Source organism: Papio anubis, chromosome 3, assembly GCF_008728515.1.
Source record: "Papio anubis isolate 15944 chromosome 3, Panubis1.0, whole genome shotgun sequence".
NCBI classification, from domain to species: domain Eukaryota; kingdom Metazoa; phylum Chordata; class Mammalia; order Primates; family Cercopithecidae; genus Papio; species Papio anubis.
In genome coordinates this window covers 10,761,446-10,774,505 of record NC_044978.1, presented here as the reverse complement: position 1 = coordinate 10,774,505, position 13,060 = coordinate 10,761,446, and positions in this window count along the sequence as shown.

The following is a 13,060-nucleotide window of genomic DNA, read 5'->3' as shown; positions in this document are numbered from 1 at the left end:
TTAACAAAATAACAAAACTATATTTTTCATAAGATAAAAACCTATATAGATTTTTGATACATAAATAAAAGATGTTTATATATGTCATAGACAGAGCATCATTTTAATAGACTGAGGCATTTGGGGATTGATATGGGTTGAATGTGTCTCCTAAAATGATATGCTGAGGTCCTGAACCCCAGAACCGTATAATGTGACCTTATTTGGAAAAGGATGATTGCAGATGTAATTAGTTAAGATGAAGTCACATTGGAGTACGGTATACTCTCAATCCTCAATGTGATTGGTACCCTTACAAGAAGAGGCTAGGAGATACAGAGGCGAGAATGCCATGTAAAGGCACAGAGACACATAAAGGGAAGAAAACCATGTGAAGATAGGAGCAGAGATTAAAGTTAAGCTGTCATAAGCCAAGAAATATCTGGGGCTATCGGAAGATGAACAAGGCAAAGAAGGATCTTCCTCTAGAAGCACTAGAGGAAACATGGCGCTGCCAACACCTTAATTTCAGACTCACAGGCTCCAGAAGAACTTTCTATTGTTTCAAATTATCCCTTTGTACTATTTTGTTATAGCAGCTCTGAGAAACTAGTCACAGAGACCTTGGGAGGGAGGGAGAATATTTTGCCTGTGAAAGGTATTTTAATCATTGGAGCTGACTTTGGTAAGCAGACTTGAGATGAGCCAATTATCCTCACCTGCTAATAGTCACACCCTTGTATCATTCTCACCACTTGAATGGGACCTGAATACAGTGACTTGCCTCTAACAAATAAAATACTACAGGATGTCACTTCTGAGGTTAGATTATAGAAGACTACAGCTTCTATCTTAGATTTTTATCTCTCTTATTCTTTTGCTCTCTCTTGGATTTCTCAGCCCAGGAGAAACCAGCTGACATACTGAGAGACAATGCTGTGGAAAGACATGACATGGGACTGAGGCGTCCAATTATCATTTGCATGAATTTGGTATAGAATCTGCCCCCGACTCAAGCCCTCAGATGAGTCCTCAGCCCTGAGAAACAATTGACTGCACTTTTGAAAAACCTTAACCCAGAGGTGCACAACTAATCCACATCTAAGTTCTGGACTCGCATTAACTGAGAGTTAACAAATGGTTGTTGTTTTAAACTACTAAATTTGGGGCTAATTTGTTACCTAGCAATAGATAACTAACACAATCAGTGACTAGAAATGAAGCTAAAAGATGATTTATTTAATATAACAAAGGTACAGCTGTTGTATTTGGCTTCTCTTCCCCTGTTGGCGAGAGAGGGATACCTACCCGAAGATTACGGGGGTGGCTGAACCTGCGCTCCTCAACACCGGAGAAACGTGATCAGCAGCAGTTTCTTAGGATATACACTCACAGCCAAGGAGAGGAAGACATTACATGCCATGCAGGGTCACACAGAGATCGTTTTGGAAACAGTGGACCAGAAGGGGCAGGAGAAGGTAGATTTTGTAGTGCTAAGAGGATAGGGTGCCCCCTGGTTCCTGCAGGAGGATGTGCTTGGCTTGTCTGAATAATTCCACAGTCTGGAAGAGAACTACATCCTGCCACTGAGGCTAGGTGGGAGCGTTGCCTGGTCCCCCTTGATAAAGAAGGTTGTTTGGCTAGGGAGACCTTATCCACAGGGCTAGAATGGTGAGGAGAACCTGTCAAGCCATTCATTTGAGTCTACTTGGTTTTACCGAACATCAAGGCAACACACCATTCAGGGCTTACACCATAAAGTCCAGCTACATAATTTTCAGAGCCTACAGCAAAAAGAAAGTCTGGAGTTCTCTGTATAAAAAACAGGAAAACAATGCCGTTAAAGGCACAGATCATCCTTTTCTCTGCAGCCTCTAACTTGATTTACGGTAAGTTTTCTTGTTTGCTATTTAATGTTGTTTTAAGTAAAGAAAAATTTATATTTTAAATTATTAGAACACATTTTGCTGTTCATCTTTATATCTTACAATGCCAGTTTCAAGTGGAAATATGAGAGCATTTAACTTGAGTGCAGAGTAAGCAACGTTAAGCAATTTGTTTCTTGGGGCTCATCCAGGAAAATGCCTCCAGCAGGCTAGAAAGAGAAAAATCACAGACCAGACTCAAAAAGGGTTGAAGGAGGAAGAAAGGCTCCCTCCAGGCAAGAAGCTGGGGGAAAGAACATTCCAGGCATGGAGGTAATCTCGGAGTGCGGACCCTCACAGGAGTATGGGACTACCACCCCGTCTTGTGGAATGTTCATTCCTGCCAGCCGCCAAACTCACATTGCGCACCCCAGTCTGGAAGGGGTCTGGGGAATCTGAGACAGAAGCTTTCTCACAAGCTCACTGCCCCGACCCATAGCAGATAGATGACTCCCAAGATCTTTAAATCTTTGTGCTGAGTCATACTAGTTATCTGCATGGGGGTGTGTGAGAGGCTCATGCTCACAGAGATGCCACCTGTGGATGGATGCTCACCAGACACACAATGATATTTGAGCGATGGGCCACCATTCCTTGCACTGACATGCTGTGAGCTGCAGATACCCAACCCCATTGGACAGCAAGCTAGAAAAAAGGCTAGCAGGACTGCTGCACCAGGCAACAAGAAGTAGGCTGCCGAGATCCCATGCTAGAGTGGCAACAGGAAAAGTGACAACTTTGGGTAAACAGAGGCTGCACACCCCCAACTCATCCACCATTACCCTACCAGAATTCATTTCAAAATACAAAGTGAAATTTCAAGATGGTCAAGGCAGAACATTAAATCCTAAGCAGAGGGCCCTGTAAAACTACCCCGGAAGCTTACCATAAAGTTGGCCCTGACTAAATGTCAATGATGAAGGGTCCAATTAATAGCATTGCACAGCAAACTGGAAGGCCCATGAAAAAAATCTGTTAGTCAATTGGGCAAGGTGATAGCTTTAGGAAAATCAAATAAGAAAGAAGAAGGTACAGTTAGGTAATAGGCAAAATATTAGTTCTGTAATATTTTTTGACCTTGGGGATTCTGGACTTTACCTGTTGAACCAGCAAGGGTTACCAAAGGCCATTTCCACGAGTAGAGAAAATGCTGACTACTTACCATGCAAATCTAAATTGGTTGTTTAGTATGAGTCACAACCAGCTGGCTAGAGATCATTGCATCTGTATATGTGTCAGAAGGTCTTTTTGACTGATGTGAGAGTAGGATTCTGATTGTATAACCCTATCTCATGGTAAATTTTAATAATTTTTTAAAATAATTTTCTTTCTATTTATTTATTTATTTTATTTATCTTTTTGCATGATTGCAACTCACTGCAGCCTCAACCTCTGGGACTCAAGTGATCCTCCCATCTCAGCTTCCCAAGTAGCTTGGACTACAGCTGCCACCAACACACCTGGCTCATTTTTTAATTTTTTTATAAAGTCAGAGTCTGACTATGTTGCTTAGGTTGGTCCTAAACTCCCAGGTTCATGCAGTCCTCCCACCTGGGCCTCCCAATGTGCTGGGATTACAGACATGAGCCACCATGTGCCTGACTTGCAGTAAATTTTAGTAATTTAGCCCTTGTTATAAATATGAGTAACAGTGTGAATGCAGGCCACCAGAACCCCTCAGTGTGTGTAAGGGGGCAAATTATATGGTGACATATGGTAGCAAAATTCTAATTCCAATGGCAGCAGTTTCCAGATCTTAGTTTTTGTAGCACCCTCTATCTCCAATATGACAATAAGGCCCACTGTTCCAAAAACACCAGCAAAGCCTTGTCATGAAACGTGACAGAAGCACAATCTGTGCTGTTACACTAACCTCAGTTCACAGATGTCCATTCCCAGAGATCTCATGTTTCAGTAGCCACTTTGTCTCTTGTGAGCTGAAGCAAATAACTATGGATACTACATGGTTTTATTTTTAATTTACTTACTTGGGACAGGGTCTTACTCTGTTGCCCAGACTAGAGTGCAGTGGCATGATCTTGACTCACTGCAGCCTCAACCTCCTTGGTTCAAGCGATCCTCCAAAGAAGCTGAGTCTGCAGGGGCTCACCAACATGCCTGGCTAATTCTTTTTTATATTTTAGAGGCAGGGTTTTGGTATGTTGCCCAGGCTGGTCTCAAACTCTTCAGCTCAAGTGATCCACTTGCCCCAGCCTCTCAAAGTGCTGGGATTACAGGTGTGAGTCACTGTGCCTGGCCCACTAATGCTTTTACATTGGTCTGTGTACTTTGGTTATCTTAGCATTGTTAATTTTCAGGAATCAATTTATTTGATATAGAGTATGGAGAGTTGTAATCCATTTAACCTCTGGCTTGTTGCCATGGACTGAATATTCGCATCCCCCCAACACTTACATGTTGAAACCCTAATCTCCATTTTGATGGTATTTGGAGGTGGGGCCTTTGGAAAGTTATTAGCTTATGAGGGTGGAGGCTTCATCTAGTGTCCTTATAAGAAGAGAAATGAGAGACACAATCTCTCTTTCTGCCCTATGAGGATACAGCAAGAAGGCAGTCATCTGAAAACCAGGAAAAGACTTTCCTAAACAACAGTATTAGCTAGCAATTAATCTTTGACTTCCCAGCCTACAGACAGTGAGAAACAAATTTTTATTGTTTAAGTTACCAAGTATTCTTGTTACATCAGTCCAAACTGACTAAGGCACTTGCACATTCCACAAGTAGTTACTGAGTGTCTGCTATGCTTAAGGTACTGGTCTAGAGAAATGGAGGTACAACAGTGAACAAAACGAAGCCCCTGCTGGAATCAGTAAGATTGTTTTCTACAGGTAAGCAGATAACAAATTTAAATAGATAAATAAATAAATGTCATCTTAGATGATGGAAGTGTTCTGAAAAGAAATAAAACAAAATTAATGAGGACTGGCCTGGTCAGGAACTGCTGCTTCTTACTTTTTTGGTGGTGTTCAGGGAATGCCTCACTAATTGGTTGGTTCTTGAGTGACTATCAAGAAATAGCCAGAGAGTATAGTTTGCAGGTGTTGGGGAATGGGCTCTCCAACAGAAAAAAATCAAGGGGAAAAATCTTGAGAGAGGAACAGACTTGAATGTGTGAATAATGGTAAGGAAGCCATATAATAGGTGTAATGTGAGGAAGAAAGGGGAGAGAGTAGAAGGAGATGAAATCAGAGAGGCACAAAGGGTCAGATCATGTAGGGTTTTGTTGTAAGGACTTTGATTAGGAGTGATATAGGAAGACATTGTAGAGTTGGGAGCAAAGGAGTGACAATATATGATTCATACTTTTTAAAGGATGATTCAGGCTTTTCTGTTTAGAGTAGACTATAGAATAGTACACGCAAAAATAAATAAATAAATAAAATGAGAAAATGCACATTCACCTTTTGCCTGAATGAATGCCTTAGTCTCTGAACTGACAGTCTGCACTAGGAGTCCAGTAGTGAAGGTGTGGAGAATTGATCAAATGCTTGACATATATTAAAGGGATTATAAACAATCTTTATAAAGAAATCAATGCCAGGTGTGAGTAAGAAGGAGGAGAAAAGGGTGATTACAAGGTGTTTGAGTTGGAATGATAGAGAATGGAGTTGTCATTTAAGAAGTGAGAAGAACAAGTTTGTGGTGGGCAAAATTGAGAGTCAGCTCTGGTTATGAAGTTTGAAATATCTCTTTGTCTTGTAGGATGAGATCCAGAACCCAGCTGGACATGAGTCAGTTTCCTTAGAGGGGAAGTTTGGGCTGGAGATACACATTTTGGAATCATTGATCTAGAAATAAAACTAGAAGAGATTAGCTAAGGGCTTGATGTGAATAGAAAAGGATTTTGCTCCCAAACACTACAGCATACTGGGGTCAGGGCGATGAGGGGAGACCATCAGAGAGGTCTGAACAGAAGCAGCCTTAGTAGAAGTATATGCAAGAAATAAACAACAAAGTTATTTCCAGAAATGCAGAATATTCAACTTGTTCAACTACTGATCCTATAATGAAGAATGAGAACTAAGCACTGGACTTGGTATCAACATAGGTAACAAAGGCTATTTGTGTACAATATTGGACAGAAAAGCCTGAATAAAGTTGTTTCTATGGGAAAAGGGAATTTCTATAGGATTTGGAGATCTGGAGCCTAACATTTTTTGATATGTTTTGCTATACTGGTGAGAACAGAAACGGGTAAGCAGCTAAAAGATAATTTTGAAGTTTAGTAGACTGAGAGAGCCCCTCAAAGATGTGCACATAATAATCTCCAGAATCTAGAATTATGTTACTTTACGTGGCAACGAGGCTCTGCAGATATGATCAAGCTAAGGTGCTCAAGATGGGAAGATAATTGAAGATGATGTGGGTGGACCAAATGTAATCACAGGGTCCTTATAAGAGGAAAGCAGGAGGGTGAGACTCAGAGAGGATGTGATGATGGAAACAGAGATGAGACAGAAAAAGAGAAAAAGATGGAAGGAAAGAGAGAAAGAGAGAGAGAGAAAGAAAGACAAAGAGAGGCAGAGACAGAGAGATTTGAAGATGCTGTGTTGCTGGCTTTGAAGGTAGAGAACAGGGTCATAAGATAGTGACTGCAGGGAGCTCTGGGAGTCAGAAAAGCCAAGAAAATAGACTCTCCTAGAGACTCCAGAAGAAATGCAACACTGCCAATATCTTGAATTTAGTCCAATGAGATTAATTTTAGGCTTCTGATGTTCAGGAATGTGGATAATATATAGAAAATACATTTGCATTGTTTTAAATCAATAAATTTGTTGCAATTTTTTACTGTATCAATAGGAAACTAATGCAGAGTTCAAAGAAATTTCAAAGCTTTATATGAAATATAAATCTTTCATATTTTTAAAGAAGCTGCATATTTAGTAACATATATACTGCTGAATACCAAATATTTTGAAGCAAATGTAATTTCAAACCATGTAGAAGACTCCCAGTAATTTATAACTCCTCATATCCTCCTTACCAATCAAAACCCCATTAATCTCTTAGAGGTAGCCATAAGTGACATCAACAATATGGTTGACCTATGAACAATGCTGGGATTGGGGCGCCACTCCATATACAGCCAAAAATCAAAGTGGAACTTTTTTTTTTTTTTTTGAGAGTCTTGCTCTGTAGCCCACGCTGGAGTGCGAGGGCACAATCTCGGTTCACTGCAACCTCTGCCTCCCACACCCAAGTGATTCTCCTGTCTCAGCCTCTTGAGTAGCTGGGATTACAGGCACTTGCCACCATGCCTGCCTAATTTTTGTATGTTTAGAAGAGATGGAGTTTCACCATATTGGCCAGACTGGTCTCAAACTCCTGGCTTCAAGTGATCCACCTGCCTTGGCCTCCCAAAGTGCTGAGATAACAGGTGTGAATCACCGCATCTGGCCCCCAAGTGTAACTTTTGACTCCTGCAAAAGGTAACTACTAATAGCCTACTGCTGACTAGAAGCTTTACAGATAACATAAACAGTGGATTAACACATGCTTTATATATGTATTACTTACTCTATCCTTATAATAAAGTCAGCTAGATAAAAGAAAATGTTACTAAGAAAATCTAAAAAAGAAGATGATCTATTTGCTATTCATTTAGTGGCAGTGGATCTTAGTTAAGGTCTTCATCTTCATCATCTTCACATGGGGTAGGCCGAGGGAAAGGAGGAAGTGGGGCTGCTGGTGTTGCTCTTCCAGGGGTGGTAGAGGTAGAAGAAAGTCTGTTTCTAAGTGGGCTCATGAAGTTCAAACTCATGCTCCAGTGTCAACTGAAATTGTTTCAATGTTTTCTATTACAGTTTTGCCACCTAAAAATGCATCTTCTAAAATACAGTTTTGATTGGTTTGTTTGAATGTTACATCCGTGGAGGCATCAGGATACATATTTTGTGTCTGGTTTATTGCACTAGCATAAATTGTAAACTCTACTTATGTTCCTGCATATAGAAAATCTAATTTTCATTGATACATGAAACTCCATTCTCTAAATATGCCAGAATTAAATGCTGATAAATGTTTAGTTATTTCCTTGTTTTTGCAATTACAGACAAGGTTGTTATACATCTACTGGTTAAATACCAAGAAACACAATCTATAAGCCATAGGCTACATGGATGTTTACCTTTATTAGAAAATACAATATACAAATGCCGTCAGAGTGCAGTATCATCAGCAGGGTATTAAAACTTCCTTTGGTCTACATTTCTGTCATCACTTGGAATTATCAAACACATTGATTTTTGTCTATCTGGTAGGTACATAGTCTTTGTGGCTTTTTGCAACTTTATTACTAGTAAAGTAAGAACCAATGTTTATATTTTTTCCTGACCATTTCAATTTTTTCTCTTTCTATTGACTTGTCTTTTTCTTATTGACAGGAAGGAGATCTTTAGGTTTTCTAGTTACAAACAAGGCATTCTTTTTCCTCCTTTTCAAAGACATTTCTTAACCCCTGGAGATTTTGAACTTTAAAGACATAACTAGCGTAAAAGAACAAAAATCCAGAGTTAATATACTCTAGGTATATTGGGGACATTTTGTGAGGATATATGGATTCTGTTCTGAAAAGGTAGGTAGCATCTGGTAACATGGGTTTGAAATTTGGAGTGCTTTAGGGGAAAGAGAGCAATGATCTGTAAGTTACAATGAGGAGCAAAGAATACAACCTCATCTTCATACCAACTGATTTGAGATTTGGAGAGAAATTGCTGAAACTTGTGGTACCAGCAGTTCAGAAGCAACATCTTTTGAGAAAAGCCATGTTACAGTTAGGGCAAAAAATAAAAGGAATAATAAAAAAGAGATGACATATGAGTTCCAGAAAGGGGAGTGGAAAGGTTTTTATGCTTGGAGAAAGGTGGAAGTCTGTGCAGTGTTGTGTGAAAATAAGATTCCGTAAGGCATGAGACATTGCAATATGAGAGAAAACCTGGTTATTTAGGACATTTTGTGGTGATTGACATCAATATGCAAAGAAGGCATAGAGAGATTAATCCTGGTCTCCTGAAATTATTCGTTGAGACTTTGAGTATTCCAGGGGCAAATGCTTGCTGTGACTTTCCTCCTTTCCTGCTAAGAGCAGGCTGAAAGCCAGGGCGAAATTTGTTATCAGGAGAACAAAATCTCAAGCCCTCCTTCTTCATTCCTATTGGGCTTGAATAAGGGGGTTACAAAGCTACATTTTAAGAGGAACACATTTATGTAAAAATTGTTCATGGGAAAAAATCCTAGCATTATAGAGTAGTATTTTCTAAAAATGGCCAATCTAAGGTGGAAAAGAAATTGAAAGCACTCTGAGACAAAATTTTGTTTACAAGATAGAGACAGTCTGGGCACCAGTCCAAAGAAATAATGCCTCAGGTTTAGATCATTTTGGTGGTGCAACAGTCCAGATATCTTTCAACCAATAACCCCATGTCATTGTAAATCAAGCTAGTCTAGATGATTACTCTTCTGTTGATTTTTGGCAAGTGAAATAATGAACCACAGGCATGAATCAAGAAATGCTTTCTTTTCTCAGTGTTAATAAAATGTGTAGTAGTGTGTTTTGCTTTATTTCATTGTATATTTGGGGTCTGATATAGAAAAAATATAAGACAATTATATTTATAATACTTTTTAATAATTTTAAAAGGCTTTCTTGTGGATAAATAGAAATGCTGATAGAAGCATTTTTACAAACAGGGTCCAGTGGCTCATGCCTGTAATCCCAGCACTTTGGGAGGCCAAGGCAGGCAGATTACTTGAGGCGAGGAGTTTGACACCAGCCTGGCCAACATGGTGAAACCCCAACTCCAGTAAAAATACAAAAATTAGCTGGGTGTGGTGGGGCATGCCTGTAATCCCAGCTACTCTAGAGGCTGAGGTGGGAGAATCGCTTGAACCCTGGAGGTGGAGGTTGCAGTGAGCTTAGATCGCACCAGGGCACTCTAGCCTGGGTGACAGAGTGAGACTCTGTCTCAAAAAAATGAAACGAAATAAAGTAGGATAAAACCACTAACAACGTGAATTTAGCAAATCTACCATCAAGGTTCTCTGACTTTCAGCAAAGGGGAAAAATTCCAATATTACATTGATGCTCTATATCATTTAGAGCAAAGACAAAGGCAGTACAAGTCAGGCGACTTTCTTTAACCAGTTAGAAAATGCAGGCTGCAGAGGAATGGTCCATAGTCTTGAAGAACAACAAGGAGAAAAATTATTTCCGACACAGCTGCTTAAGTGAAAAGTTCAAAATCTCACCTTATTCTGACAATTTTCTTTCTCTTTTTCTTTTTGTATGTATGTCCATATCCTTATCTTTCTTGATTATATACACACATGTACTCACCACCATTTCTTTCATCATTTGGATAATGGATGCTTTATGTTTGGGTGCTAGGCTATGTGAATTTAGAGAGGTATGAATGTCTAAGGACTTTTAACGAAGTAAACCTGTAAAGTTTTAAGCATAAGTATTCTTGTTTTTTAAAAAACTTGCTTTCATTTATTACTATTTTTAAAGTTTGCATAAAGTTCAAGAGTTTTCTTGTAGGTTGCAGTCTGTTAGTGAATATGATTTCTTAATGAGAACCTACGGTATGCAAAATCAGCAGTGAGTTACTGAGATAGCTGGTAGAGAAAAATTGGCCACAATATCTGAAGTGTTAGAATCTACTCGGATTCATGCTTTCTCTTAGGAATCCAAGAGAATATTGGCTACAATCCTTGATTTTATGATAACAGAAAATAAAACTGTAAAAAAACCCTCCTATAATTAAGATTATGATCAAGCATAAACCCAAAGGATCTTGAATTCTACCTATTCCCCCATGATGGTCATAGAACTCTGTCTTTTAAGAAACCGGAAGTATCAACATTACCTACTCAAAATGTGTTTCGAAGAAACAACAGTGTAAGCATTTGAGAGTTTGCTGGAAACGAAGTCATGGGTTCCAACTCAGACCTACTGAGTCAGATTTGAATTTTAGTAAGATCCCCATGTGATTTGTTTTCACATTAAAGTTTGAGAAGAGCCGTCATTGAGGATACAGAAGAATGCCTGAGTAATATTGGAGGAAATGAATGAAATATTTGAATGATATTTTCAAAAAGTATTCAGAGTTTCTTGAATTTTTAATGAAAATAAGCAGTTGCTTTTATTCTGTCAAGATCACATCCCCGAGAAGCTACAATCCTATTGACCTCAGAGTGCAAAATCATTTACAAAACTATCTAAGGAAAATGTGTCTCAATTTGTTCTTGAAATCATTCAGCCATATGCATGTTAATCAAATTGCCTCCCTCCTTATGGATAGAAAATGACAATCAGGATTAATTGTCACCTTCTCAGAATAAACAGTAAAACAATTTCTTTCAAGTCTGACACTGGGAAGAAGACTATATTTTCCAGATCCTCAAAATCTTTTTTTGTAGTAATAACTCACTGTATTCAGATGAACAGCAAGATTTAAAACAATTCTTTAAATACTTAATGTACAACTCGAGAAGACTCAAGATCCAGATAAAAAGTATAGAGCTACTATAGAGTTGAAGGTTTGAAAATAATTATTTTCATGGTCATATGTAAAATACATGTATATATTTCTATATAACAGATAATATTTATTTAATTTAGATTATGATCTATTAGTAGAAAGAGCACTGAATTATATGTTCCCCTGATGTGGGGGACAGTGAGTATCTATTTTTAACTATCCATTTTACTAAGTAAGTAATGGATATGTGGCATAAATATGACTGCAGTAAACATGGCTCTCTTTATAATTTCAATGGTCTATCTCTAATTATTGTTTATTTCATAGCTTCCTTATTTATCAATGCAAATCTGTAATTTGTTAGAATTCCTGTGATGCCAATGTAACAATTATCAAACATTTTATGATGCCTTCCTTAATATGTTGTAATACTTAACTCAGTATCTCGGCCTAATTTAAAAAGAAATGTACCTAGGAGTTGTCACTTACACAAAGATGGCATGACATTTTATAGTTTTGAAAAAATTTCAGCCTGATAGAGCTTTGTCTTGTAGAGAAAAAAAAAAATAGTTATTGCTAAACTTAGGTGGCAGTATAAAACAAGGTTGATCCTGGTAAGATCATGGCAAGGAAGACTATTGTCTCAATAGTTAGTAAAGATAGAGAAAATCGTTGCTTGTTTTATTTAAAATGGCAACGAAAACAATAATAACAACAACAACAACAAACCTAGCAGTATGTGCAACAATTATATGGGTATCTAATCTGGCACCTTTTCTGACACCTTTGCTTTCCATTCCCTTAAATAAGGGCCTATGTCATCAGTCTACCCAACATTCTTAATATTATATCCTAGGACTTATATCTGATTATAGTTGCCAATTATATCTGACAATTGGTAAGATCTACAAATTGACATCTCCTTTATATCCAAACTATTTTAAGTATAGGTAAGAAAGGTACTTATAGTTGGAGTTTTAACACACATTCTTCGATCAAATGCCCAAAAATCCAAGTAGAATTGGCACATTGGCTTCGAATCAATAAAACAATGAATTCAAGTTATGTAATAGACATGATTATATTTTTTCTAATATCTAAGTTTAGTAAGTTTACTATGGACATTTCTTTACTGATGTTCAAGCTCACATTGTTGAAAGATGAAAAACATAGTTGTTGTTTTCTTTAAACATACGGAATGCAACGTCCTTACAGGTTAACTAAGCTTCAGTTTATAAACTCATTTTCATTTCACTGAGCCTCTTTATTTTTTTTAATTATTTTTTATTTTTTATTTTTTTTGAGACAGAGTCTCGCTCTGTCTCCCAGGCTGGAGTGCAGTGGCGCGATCTTGGCTCACTGTAAGCTCCACCTCCCGTGTTCACGCTGTTCTTCTGCCTCAGCCTCCCGAGTAGCTGGGACTACAGGCACCCCCACCACGCACGGTAATCATTGAGCGTTTGTTAGAAAGTTAAAATACAATGAAAAGTTAACTTTAAAGATGTCTGTAGGCGGTAGTAGTTTTAAAAACATTACTTCTTAACAGTTTTCTCCAAAAGAATTTTTCTAAAGATTGTTTTCATTTTGGAAAAAAGGCCAATTATGAAATATGCACTTATATTTTGAAAAGGTAAAGCTTCCATATGGAAAGAA